Below are 14201 nucleotides of genomic sequence, written 5' to 3' on the forward strand. Positions count from 1 at the left end.
AGTGTAAAAGTATGATACGTATATGTTTCTCATCCCATAGTTTAAAGCATAAAAGTTGTTTGAAGGATGGGACTATGATCTCACCTTGAGTGCACGTATGAAAAGTACTTCACAAAGTAACGTGTGCGAAGGATAGTGCTAGTCTTGACCTAAACCAATAGGTCGTATCAATAACGGTAAACACGATAGGTCAAAGATGTTTAATTAGTCATATGGCTCGTTACGACTCGATTATGTAGCATGTGAATCAAATTGTCAAGTTTCATGCAAGATACAAGTACAGAAACAAGTTAGGAAGGTTGCATAATCATTTGGTTAAGTTTGACAAAAAGTCAAACTTTGGTCGGTCAAAGTCAACGAAAGTCAACACGTTCGGGTCGGGTCCCGAACTATTTTTCTGAGGTTTTTATTCATATATAAGCATGTTAGAACAAGTCTCATGTGAATCGGAGGTCCATAGTGTGCCAAACATTTTTCGTATTTTGACCAAAGAGGTCAGAAACTGGACACGGCTTAGGCCGCGCCGCGGCCCCAAATTGTCGCGCCGCGACAATACACGGGAACTGGTACCTGGTCAGTCTCAAATGTCCAAGTCTCAATTCCAAACACTTTCAAGCATAACTCGCAAACCGCTAATACTTAGAACTCGTATCTTATATCGTTAGAAAGGTAATTTGACAAAGAACACATCTAAATACATTTCACCAACCAAAAATGTTATTTGTAACAATCGGCTTTCCAAAGTAAATGATCAATTAATGCACACATTTAATACACAAATTTGATAAGTGCACATTTATGATTCGGGCATTTAATGCATACATATAACATGCCGTTTTGTAGGTAATCGAGCATACAATACAACTAACTACTTACTAACTACAATTCATGTCATTCAATGCATCAAATATTCATTTCAAGCTTATCAAACCCTAACCCGAATTCACCAAAATCACTAATCAAGTTTATGGAGTTTTCTCAAGCAACCTACACATCAATTTGAAGCTAGTGATACTAGGAACACATTTAATACATGCATTTATAACATTTAACAACATTCAAACAACCAAATCACCAAATCAAACACACCAAAGTTCATACTCAAGCTAGTTACTTCAAATAACGAAATCGAGCATATAAATCATATATTCATGTTAGACTTGAGCCATAGACACTAACTAAGACCATTTCAAGTATATAAAACGAATTTAGAGAAATTTAGTGTTTTAGAAATGTTACCCAAAAGAGATGAAATTGGTACCAAAATGTAGAGGATGAAGAGAGGATCACGAATATGTAATTTATTTTGATGTTTGCTTCTTGATTCGGTTTGGATGATGAATCTTTGTTGAGAGGATTTGAGAGAAATGTTGAAAGTGTTAAGGAAAAGAAAAAGAAAAATGGTGGATAATGAGTGGTGGTGAGGATACCTTGACTAGTTGACCTAGTCAAGAGTTTAGTCTCTTGGCAAGTTTAGTCCCTCGAGTTTGTAGTCGGGTGCGAGAATTAACCGAACGAATATTTTAAAAACGCCCGAGTAATCGAGTGATGTTATAATTAAATAGCGGGAATATTATGAACGTTAGTCAACGGAAACTACGAATTTAAATAACGAAAGATATTTATTAAAAAAAAAGACAGTGTTAAAAATAAATTTAACGGAAAAATGCGGGATGTTACATTACCTACACCTTAAAAGAAATTTCGTCCCGAAATTTAGTTGGAAGTAGTAGTTGTTGTTTCTTCTTCGAAACCTTGCGTTGCAAATTCTACGAATAAGTGAGGGTACTTCCTTGGGCATTTCAATGAACTTTGACAGTCGGGATTTTTTACATTGGTTTAAAGTTTGGTTTCAGGATTTACAGTTTCAACCGGTCCTCCTAGGAAGTGAAGTTTATCGTTGATAGTAAGTTCGTCGAAGAGGATAACAAGTTCTTGTTTCGCAAGACACGCCTTTAAGTTTGATACACAGAATGTAGGGTGAACGGAATTTGTTTGAGTCGGAAGTTCGAAACGGTAAGCAACGGGTACAAAACGCCCCAAGATTTTAAAAGGATCAAAATATCGCGAATTTAGCTTTCTACGTTTTCGACACGGATTACACCTTTTCAAGGCACGACTTTTAACGTTACGCAATTTCCCACATGGAATTCGAAAGGTTTACGTCTAACATTGGCATATCTCCTTTGGCGACTACGGGCCGTCTCGAGCCTTTCTCGGATTGGAACGATTTTAACGGTTACTCCATGAATGAGTCCAGGTTCGGTGACTTGATTATCATTTACTTGGTTCTACAAAAGGAGAATGACGTTTCCGGTCATATAAGATTTCAAAAGGTGTGACGTTAAGACTTGAATGATAACCATCATTGTAAGAGAATTTGGTTAAAGGCAAAAACTTTTCTCAAGTAAATTTGAAGTTGATAACGCAAACTCGTATTATGGTTTTCAAGGTTTGAATCATGTGTTTGCTTGGTCCGTCGGTTTGTGGATGATACGCGGTACTCATGTTTAAACGTGGTCCCGAAGCTTTTTGTAAGGCACTCTGAAATCTAGAAGTGAAATGAGAATCTCGATCCGAAACGAGGTACATTTCTTTAAGGTATATTTGAAAAAGTTTGTTAGGACTTGAAAACGTTTGTTGGAACAAGTTTCTGTTTCTCAAGAATTTTGCGCCGCGGAAGATTTATCGGTTTCTACAAACGTTCGTTAGGACTATTCACCCTCGAGGCGAATACTAGTATAACGTGAGGAGTCTCTCCCTCCATTGAGAATTTAGAATAAAGATTTCCTTATACGAAAGTGCGAGTGTAAAGCGAGAGAGGTTTCCCCCTCGATGTGAGCATACCAAGCATTTTGAAGTTCGTCGATAAAATTGTGCGAAAACGAGATAGTATACACGTATAGCATATGGTTGAAGTCGAAGGAATTTTTCATTCAATATGGTTGAAGTCGAAGGAATTTTTCATTCATTCGGAAGCATAAGTATGGTTTGATAATAATCGACGATGTGTCCCGGGTATGGTTGTTATCAGTATTCTCGGAGTTGTCGGATGTTCAAACAAGAAAAATGAAGTCATGTACATGGCACATGGTGGTGATTAGGTTGATCGAGTCCAATCACCATCACGTGTCACTAGAACTTTGGTGTGAATTACCGTAATATAACCACGTTGATCGAGTGTCGTTATATTACGCTAACTCATACCTCCATTCCCACATCACTCCATAGATTCGAGTTCGTGTAACAGTGAAGATCTAAAATGAACAAAGTGCAACGGCATCTCTAACGTGACTCGTATTGAATCGAAAGAATTTGTGCAACTCTAAAGAAGCGTTCCCCGAGGGAAGTGTATAAATATTGTTCACGTCAATGTGGTTCAAGTCAAACAATAATGTCTTTAGGCGCGAAAAGAGCAACGAATCATGATAACGAGTAGTACGCAATCGTAGTGATAAGTAGTGACGACGATACTCACCTAGAGTAGTGATGGCAGTAACAAGAAGTGGTAGATAGTAAGGTACACCGGTGTGACACCGATAGTAAGTTGAAACGGTGGCGAATAACAATCTGGGAGACAGAGTTCCCGAACAAGTGTGACTAATGAAGTCTTCGTCATCCTTACGGGTATGAATCCTGAATTTACGCGTGTTACCAGAAAGTTGCAGAATACGAGTTCGTATGATGAAAACTTGGTACCATTAAGAAGTTTGCCTAAGAATGATTCAAGTATAATGCACAAGTAGTCAAGTAAGTGCTATCTATAGCAAATGTATGTCAGAATGCAATGGCTAACTATCCGGTTGTAGTCTAGATTCACTAATGCGTCCTAACGACTCTGTCGGACACACTAATGCACATCCTAGATCCCTACAACCAACGCTCTGATACCATCTGTAGTGACCCGACAAAATCGTCATTGACGGCGCCGCTAACTTAGGTCCCGTTACGTGGTCGTAGTCCCTATATGAGACTCGTTTGACCAAAATTATGTCGCGTCCTTTTGAAACGTATCATGCTTGCAAAGTTTAGTTTACAAAATCGTTCGACAACAATTTCAAGTTTGCAAAAGTATAAATTATAAATGAGATAACTTGCGACATAATTAGTTTAAAATCACGGTTGCTATAAATAGCGTAAGTATGTAAACGATATGTTTGAATCCAAAGGTGCTATCACTAGCGTATGTATGTATGTATACTTGACCCCAAGCAAGAAATCAGAGTGTATGCATGTATGCTTAACTCCAAGCAAGTATGAGTGTACGCGGAAGCATGTATCAAATACCCAAGTATGAACCTGAGAAACATATAGAAAACTGTCAATGAAAAACGTTGGTGAAATCATAGGTATTTTAGTAAACGTTGTATTTGAACCACAAGATTTAGTATAAGATGATTATCAAAATCATTTGCATTCCAAAGTTGTTATTTGTTTCGCGGGCACCCAATTATCAAACTTAACTGTTTTGCACCCTTCGCGTAGTGTTAGAACATACACTAGACCCGAAAATATATTTCATCCGCTAACGGTAGCGAACCGTCCGAATGAGGCTCGTTAATCCCATGTGATCACATAATATAAGTTCACGTTTACACCCTGCAAGTATAACTAATGATAATTGAATTGAGGCTTTTTGTTCAAACCCGTACGTGGAATGTTCGTTTTCGTACTTGTGTTCAAAGTGTAAAAGTATGATACGTATATGTTTCTCATCCCATAGTTTAAAGCATAAAAGTTGTTTGAAGGATGGGACTATGATCTCACCTTGAGTGCACGTATGAAAAGTACTTCACAAAGTAACGTGTGCGAAGGATAGTGCTAGTCTTGACCTAAACCAATAGGTCGTATCAATAACGGTAAACACGATAGGTCAAAGATGTTTAATTAGTCCTATGGCTCGTTACGACTCGATTATGTAGCATGTGAATCAAATTGTCAAGTTTCATGCAAGATACAAGTACAGAAACAAGTTAGGAAGGTTGCATAATCATTTGGTTAAGTTTGACAAAAAGTCAAACTTTGGTCGGTCAAAGTCAACGAAAGTCAACACGTTCGGGTCGGGTCCCGAACTATTTTTCTGAGGTTTTTATTCATATATAAGCATGTTAGAACAAGTCTCATGTGAATCGGAGGTCCATAGTGTGCCAAACATTTTTCGTATTTTGACCAAAGAGGTCAGAAACTGGACACGGCTTAGGCCGCGCCGCGGCCCCAAATTTTCGCGCCGCGACAATACACGGGAACTGGTACCTGGTCAGTCTCAAATGTCCAAGTCTCAATTCCAAACACTTTCAAGCATAACTCGCAAACCGCTAATACTTAGAACTCGTATCTTATATCGTTAGAAAGGTAATTTGACAAAGAACACATCTAAATACATTTCACCAACCAAAAATGTTATTTGTAACAATCGGCTTTCCAAAGTAAATGATCAATTAATGCACACATGTAATACACAAATTTGATAAGTGCACATTTATGATTCGGGCATTTAATGCATACATATAACATGCCGTTTTGTAGGTAATCGAGCATACAATACAACTAACTACTTACTAACTACAATTCATGTCATTCAATGCATCAAATATTCATTTCAAGCTTATCAAACCCTAACCCGAATTCACCAAAATCACTAATCAAGTTTATGGAGTTTTCTCAAGCAACCTACACATCAATTTGAAGCTAGTGATACTAGGAACACATTTAATACATGCATTTATAACATTTAACAACATTCAAACAACCAAATCACCAAATCAAACACACCAAAGTTCATACTCAAGCTAGTTACTTCAAATAACGAAATCGAGCATATAAATCATATATTCATGTTAGACTTGAGCCATAGACACTAACTAAGACCATTTCAAGTATATAAAACGAATTTAGAGAAATTTAGTGTTTTAGAAATGTTACCCAAAAGAGATGAAATTGGTACCAAAATGTAGAGGATGAAGAGAGGATCATGAATATGTAATTTATTTTGATGTTTGCTTCTTGATTCGGTTTGGATGATGAATCTTTGTTGAGATGATTTGAGAGAAATGTTGAAAGTGTTAAGGAAAAGAAAAAAGAAAAATGGTGGATAATGAGTGGTGGTGAGGATACCTTGACTAGTTGACCTAGTCAAGAGTTTAGTCTCTTGGCAAGTTTAGTCCCTCGAGTTTGTAGTCGGATGCGAGAATTAACCGAACGAATATTTTAAAAACGCCCGAGTAATCGAGTGATGTTATAATTAAATAGCAGGAATATTATGAACGTTAGTCAACGGAAACTACGAATTTAAATAACGAAAGATATTTATTAAAACAAAAGACAGTGTTAAAAATAAATTTAACGGAAAAATGCGGGATGTTACACTCGTCACTCCAATGTTGGTTTTTCATGGCGCCCTCAAAAATTCGCAGGAAATCATCCGGGTTAGTGGTGCCATTATACACCCCCAAAGTGACCGGTATGACGATGTTTGCAGGGAGTGTACAACCAGCGATCCGTTCGCAGAGCTTTTGGCTTGTTGTCGACATCTCAACCGGGTCGCTTTGCTTTGTTATCGGTGATTAGGACGAACAGATTCTCAAGTACAGTTCCCTGGACGGCGGGTTGTGACAAAGAGTGTTTGTACGCCGGCGGCGCAGCCTGCACGAGAAGCTCAGTCAGCCATGCGTTTGCGGCAGCCTTGGTGACACCTTCGCTTCCCGCACCGATGTTTAACAGTGGGCTGGTCTTTAGAACATCTAGAGTTTACGATTGCTGCTTCTCTGCTAGACCGTTATCGTTCAGCATGGCTTTTAGCATTTCGATTACTTGTTTTTCTCGACGTCGGCTGAGATCATTTTGGTGATCATGTCGGTGTCGTTGTGAGACGATCCGATACCGCTTGAACCGCCGATTTTGAGACCAAGGGTGCCAAGTTTCAACCTATCTCCACCGGGTGGTGACCCCTCGTGTGTGTCTTCATCGTCGTCGGAGACATTCATCTCGTCTCCTGACGCGTCACCGGAGTGGATGTGAGCGATTGATTGCTTTGGAGGTTGAGGTGGCTCAATCGTTGGTGAGCTTCCTTTGTTCAAAGGTGGTTGGACGTCGTGGCTCGCACCCTTCTTATTTGTCGTTTCGCTATTTGGTTTCATTGTGTTGTTCGTACCTTTAGGTGGCGCCATTTGATCAAACCCAAATCGACTAGTGTGAATAGATTTCGGGTTTGAGTGCTTGATTTGGGAAAAAGAGTAAGTCGAATGTTTTAACTCCAATAATTGTGCAAACCCCGAGTTGGAATCTGGATTCTAAGGGCGTAAAACAATCGATTGAATTAACCTTATTCGATCGGAATCGAATAAGTTAATATCTTAGTGTGCATTGGCTCCGATGATGATCGGAGTGCTGATCAGAATTAAGCTAACGACTGGAGTAATGCTATCGTAATTGATTTGGGCAGAGTAACATTAATGCATCCAGTGTTGTCCGATTGATGAGCTCGCTCACGTATTTATAGATGTTAGGAGGGAATGATGACGTGGCACATGTCCCTTTCGTGGTTGTAACGAACTTTGCCAATCCCGAGAGGTGACGTGGCACCTGTCCTTTTCATGGGAATAATCGAGCAGATCCTAACAAACTTTCTTAGATTCGTGGGCTGACGTGGCATACAACTTGCTTGCATGCTCGTTCCGGGATGAAGTGTTTCTTCCGGGACAGTGCACTTCATCGGGATGGCGTGTTTGACCCGGGAAGGTGTCCTTATGTCGGGTTGGAATACCGAACCGGGAAGTGGTGACGGTGACGGTGGCATGTTGGTCCCGGCTAAGGAATAACGGTGCTTTCAGTTTAGCCGGGAAGGTTTTGTTTCTATTTATTCCAAGTGTTTCTTCACGGTTGCAATCATCATGACTGGTTACATGATGCCGGTTACGTGTGTGTCATCCGGGCTGGGTCTTCATATAACGTTCCCGACTAGCCGTTCGCCCGGCGTGGTAGAGTTGCTTAGATGATGCCGGATGACTGTTAGGAAGGAATCCTTCTTTCGGGATGGACCTTGTCGGCAGTGGCGAAACTAGGATTTTTTCCACTGGGGGCAAAAAAAAAAAAAAATTAACGGTAGCAATTTTTTTGGACAAAAATTGAAGATTTTTGGACAAAAGTTGGAGATTTTGGGGCAAAATTTGAAAATTTTGGGGCAAAATTTGAAGGTTTTGAGGCAAAATATGTAGGTTTGGGGGCAAAAAAAAATCCACCGGGGGCAAAGTTGAAAAACCAAAATTTTTACACTGAAAAAAAAAAACCACTGGGGGCGGTCGCCTCTGCCCCTTAACACTTTCGCCACTGCTTGTAGGTTAAGATCCTAGCCGGTTGCTACTTGTTATTATCATTTTGAGACGGATCGTTATGCGTATCATTATATTTTTAATGCAATATTAAATGGTTCATGCTCCATAGATACTTTATATATTTATATAGATCAATGAATATAGTCACCTAGACTATAGGTTAAGTCTGAATCGAATTGTATTTCAATTAGATGTTTGATATGTACTTTTTAATTCCGTTTTTGGGAGGAAAAAAAAGGACATAAATTATTCATTCCATGTTAAAAAATAAATGAAAAATAATTAAAATTTAACATATATCCAGAAGTTCATACAAGGTGGGAGCTAGCTAAGCGAGTACATGATACATCAGGATAAATTAAATTAAAATTAAAATATCAATTAATAATGTGCCGGAGAAGAGAACGTATAATCATATGGCCGGATCATCACTCGAGAGAAGAATCAACATTATGAACCGAGCGAGAGAAAGCCAATATGTCATCCTCATTTTTGGCTTCTTTGTTGGAACCACCACCACCATCAGCCGAACCCGTGACGATGGTTTCTCGTATCACTTGTCTACTCTTCTCGGTCATCCGCTCCTTATTCTTCACCTCATCTCTCTTTTCCTCTTGCTGCTGTTGTTGCTGCTCTCTTATCTTCTTCTTATTAGCTTCCATTATATTCTTAATTATATTTTATATTTATTATTATTTTATTATTTATTTATTTTACTTATATAATATAATAATAATAATTATATTATATAATAATTTAAAATAAATTAATATTAATAATATTATATTATATCTCCTTCAAATCGACCACTACTCATCATACACTACTCAGTACGAAGGTAGATATATTTAGAAAGTTACTCTATTTATTTATAGAGTTAATGTATAATAAAAAATGACACCTATGTATCTATACATTCCACGTGGTAGCACAGCATGCAAGACATCTTGAGAACAATCTTTACACGTATACCACCTTCTCGCCCTCTCCCTTTATCATCCAATATTATTTAATATACTTAATTTAATTCCATATACGTACAAATGGGATACGTACTATCAGCGAATTAATCTCACATGAAGTTATATATACTTTTAGACGTTATAGCCTGCTAGCTCCTCGTGTCTCCGTCGCCTGTACGTTTCAAGTCATGTGTCCTTATTTCTTTTCTTCCATTTAATATAATGACTAGTTTCAAACAAAAACAATTACGGAGTAACTTTATAATGAAAGATGTGCAAACAATTACCATTACCAATTCTCATATATTGTATGCATTCTTAATTGGTTGAATCCGTTGGAGATAATCGGTTATAAAGATGAAAATCATAGTCTCACGTCAAATTTAGAAAGGAAAAAAACAATTGTATATTTATAAGCTTATAAAAATACTCCTTTATTATTAATTGGTTTAGAGCATTATTAAAAACTTACGGATTTATATGTAGGATATTTTTGCTGTTAACTTTAGCTCAAATTATTATTATTAGTTTTTTTTTTTTTTATCTTATCTTGTAGACAGTGAAAGACAAATCAATTTATTTTGTAAGAATTTGTAGAACTAAGGAGTCACATATGTGAAATTGATAGCCAAGGGCTAAGCAGCCCACTATAATAAATTAGGAAGTGACCAGTTGGCCCACTTCGTTGGGCCGGAAAATTTGAATCGAAAAAACTAAAAAAAAAAAAAAATTACTATAGCAGGGTACTATTCATAACTGGTGGCTGATTGAAAGACCATATGCGTTATATACATGGCTTAGCTTAAACAAGTGGCTGATCCATCTAATCTGTCCACGTCGAAATGGATGGATTAAGGACCTATATCGATATAAATGAGAACGTGACATTTTTGTTTAAATCAGTGTGTGTTTAGTTTCACACCTTGAATTTGTTTGTCAATTCATTTACTATTTGTTATATTTAAACCATACGCATATACATATATTGTGAAAACCTACAGTTAATTAATATTTGTTTCTTTTGTTGCTTCTAATTTTTTTTGCGAGAAGTCTAATAAAACTGACCTTAAAAAAAAGGGTGTGAAATTAATTAAGGCATGGTACTATTGAGGTTAAAGTTGGACAAAATATAATGGAGTTTGAAACTAAAAATTTGACGAGAATTTAAAGTGAGTAAATAAAATAGAGGAATGCAATTTAACGATTTAAAAACAAAATTATAAAAATATAGGCTTATATAATGAATAGTGAAATCATACCCTCATGCACCAACTTAAAGCTAGCATGTGTCCCTTAGACCTTATTAGACCTTATTTAGTGGTGTTTAGTGGTGAGGGGTGATGGTTTTTTTCTTATTTTTTTTTATTTTTTTTTTTAGTTTTTTGTGAGGTATAGTGCTGAGTTGTCAAATGTGATGGGGGTGAGGGCGTCATGGAGTTTGTAGTGGTGGGTGTGATGGTTTTGTGATGTGTTAATAAATTGATCCCACATTTTTATTTAGTTTTCTTTTTGTTTGATTAATTTTATTTACAAAAATCATTTTATTTATAAAAATGAAACATATAAAATAGTTTATATTAATAAAAACACACTTAAATTAATAAAATTAAACGATTACAATTTATTAAAGTCCCAAAAAAAATAATACTTAAGAAATCCTAAAATATCATTACTTTATTTAATTACTAGAAATTAAAACTACTCGGCGTCGTCCTCGTCGTTCGCATCGCTTGAAATGAATTCTTTGTAACGCTCGGCCATCTTTTTCTTGAACTTCAAAGCTTTTTTCCTTTTTTGGGATTTCGTTAACGTCAAGTTTAAATAATTTTGTGACACACTCGAGTGCCGACCTCATTCGTTCTTCCTCAACTATACGATCAATACTCATGCTTCGTTTCTCCAATTCTTTATCCTTTTTCTCTTCCCACCTAGAAGACAACTCGTCAAATCTTGAAGAATTCGTACCACGTGAAGAGCTCGTACCCCGCGATGAAATACCCGCATCAGACGAAACCGATTTTCTCGCAGCCTTCTTCGATCGCTCTCTTCCCGTAAGACGTTGAATCACATCGTCTCCAAAAAGCTTCTGGAGGTTGTTTAAGCGATCTTCCCCAAGATTAACTGTTTGGTTTTCGGCAACCTCATCTTCGTAATCATCTTCTATTACAAGTTGTCCGTTTTTCCTTCGCACGCCTCTACCACCAATTGCAGGTGGTGTATATCACTTCGGCCTCGTTTTTAAAAACACCCAAACATCCTTGTAAGTCCACGGCTTCGCTGCACGACTTTGATATCTTTCCACTGCAATGTTATATACGTCTTGCTCGACGTAACCGCTACGCCTTGGGTTACGCTCTTCTTCATTATATAAGGCCGTGAAATCTTTGCACGCCTTATCCATATGTCGACATTTCCCACTTAATTGGTCTTTATTTCTTAAATACCCAGAATCATTATTATTAAACTTATTTCGTACTGTAGCCCAAAATGTCGTGTTTCTTTGCGAGTTACCGTGAACCCCATCTTCAGAGCAGTCGATTTAACACGAAGCCAACCAAATTTCTTCGGGCGAAGTTCACAATTTTTTGATTTGTGGTTCTTTTGCTTGTTCTTTTCCTTTTCGTTTATGACTTGGTCGGACCCGTACTGTTGGTTGTTGCTCCCCACCACGAATTTCTTCTACTTCTTCGTTATTTAGAGGTGTAAAGGTTTGTTGTGTTTGTGTCCATGATTGCGTATTTGATAGTTGAAATGGCACCATACTAGGTTGTGAGAAATGAGAAAATTGTGATGAATATTGTTGTTGAAATGGTTGGTTAAATGATTGGTTAAATAGTTGGTGGTATTGTTATTGATAATTGTGATGCATTTGTTGTTGATTTAGAAATTGTGAAAAGAAGCTCGAATTATTGAAATCGTTAAGAAGATTTTGTTGACATATTTTCAATTGGTCGAGTACCCCGAACATTTTGCGGGGAATTTGAGCTTGAACCGGGCAAATTCGGCGAGCCGAAATTGTATAGATTACCGGAACCAGCCTCGTTTAAATCTTGATTTTGAGACATTTTTTGTGATTTTGAGAAATGTTAGATTTGTAAAGAGAATTGGGATTAAATGAGAGTATATAGAAATGAGAGAAGTGTAGTGTTTATATAGAGATTTAAATCATAAATTTTTTTTTTTTTAAAAGAAAAGAAAGATGAAAAACGAACGGCTCCTACAATGTTAACCTGCAACACTCCACCAAGTAGCACCACCTGATTACTTCTCCCACCATCACCTCCCCCGTGAAGCTGCCATCGCGCCTCCCAAATTTTGCTCCGATCGCGCCCCATAGCGACGCTATGGGGGTGTGATGACACCCAAAAATCGCAGATCAAGCTGCATTAAATTAGGTCTTATCCCATAAGTTCTCTATTTGACTATATATAATAGCTTACTTTCACATAAAATTATCACGTGAGAGTCATAACCTTACATGATTCTTCTAATAATTGCACGTCATCAAAATCTTACCACCAACATATAACTAAGGTTCTTAATCTCATATTTTGCACTATAGATATGTGTTTTTTTTTTTTTTTTTTACGAGGAACCCCTACTACGAACGGGCACATTGGCCCCCCCACAGCGGGTAAACCTCGGGTAAACGGCAAGCCAACCCTCCACCGCTACCAGGTAAAGCATCCTCAGGCTATTGGTCTCTTAAGTTCGCCCCAAGCGTTTGAAGTGCCTTGAAGGGAATCGAACTCGTGACCTCACCTTCATTGAAAGTGTTGGTGGCCATTCAAGCTATGCCTGGATGGTTCACTATAGATATGTGTTGGTTAAACATAATCCATAGGAATTTTCTTAAAGGTATACGTGCATTAAGTGGAGTACGTTGTGGGGGCAAGCTTAACCGTGGTGATACAACTAAAGGGAGTATAATGGACACGTGAATAAAATGTCAAAACTGACTAGCGCGTCGTACGTGTCCACTAATTATTAATTATTAATTACGGAGTATTATTTTACATAAAAAATGATTTTATCTAGAAGCTGGCCCACATGCATAATTACTAGTTGAATTGACCGAGCTTTGTCCTCCCTAGTGGCCAATTTGACCACCTTGATTATTTTTTTTCATACAAGTCAAACCTTTACTTAAAAGCAAAATTTGACTAATTATTACTCGTATTAGTTATTATTCTTATTCTTATTATTAAAATTTATATATATATATATATATATATATATATATATATATATATATATATATATATATATATATATATATTAATATGTTATTATGTATTATATATGTATAAAAGCAAATGCTTATAATTAACAGTTTATTAACAACTAGCAGCTAGTACAAATACTACGGATCCGAGTATATACTACTATTACCATTTAAAAAGTAAAATTGAATATTCTGGTACTACACTACTACATGAGTAACTAGGTCGCAAGGTATATAACACAGATGTACATAAGCTAATGACAACTAATTTGCTTGTGTTAGAAGAAAACACGTAGTTCGAGTACAAAATTAAGGGTAGTTGATGATTTCGTTTCACATGGCCTACCAAAATATGTTTATATTATTATGTATATATGTGCAATATAACAAACTCATTTGAAAATAGTAGCACACCTTTCATTAAATGCATTCTATCCCTCCCTCCCTCTAAACTGATTACACAACTAATTTCATTGAATAATTTAATCAATGTTTATGAACTTTTTCCAAATTAACAGGCAACATGCCATCTCCTATCTCCTATATATGTATAAATTAGGCGCTTCTTTCAGCGTCAACACACACAAAAATAGACTTCAATCTAAATCTTTGATTTCCAATTATACAAATTACAGAATACCCTATCTAACTCGATCTTATACCAAACATATACTACTTCAATTT

Source organism: Rutidosis leptorrhynchoides, chromosome 9 (assembly GCF_046630445.1).
Source record: "Rutidosis leptorrhynchoides isolate AG116_Rl617_1_P2 chromosome 9, CSIRO_AGI_Rlap_v1, whole genome shotgun sequence".
NCBI classification, from domain to species: domain Eukaryota; kingdom Viridiplantae; phylum Streptophyta; class Magnoliopsida; order Asterales; family Asteraceae; genus Rutidosis; species Rutidosis leptorrhynchoides.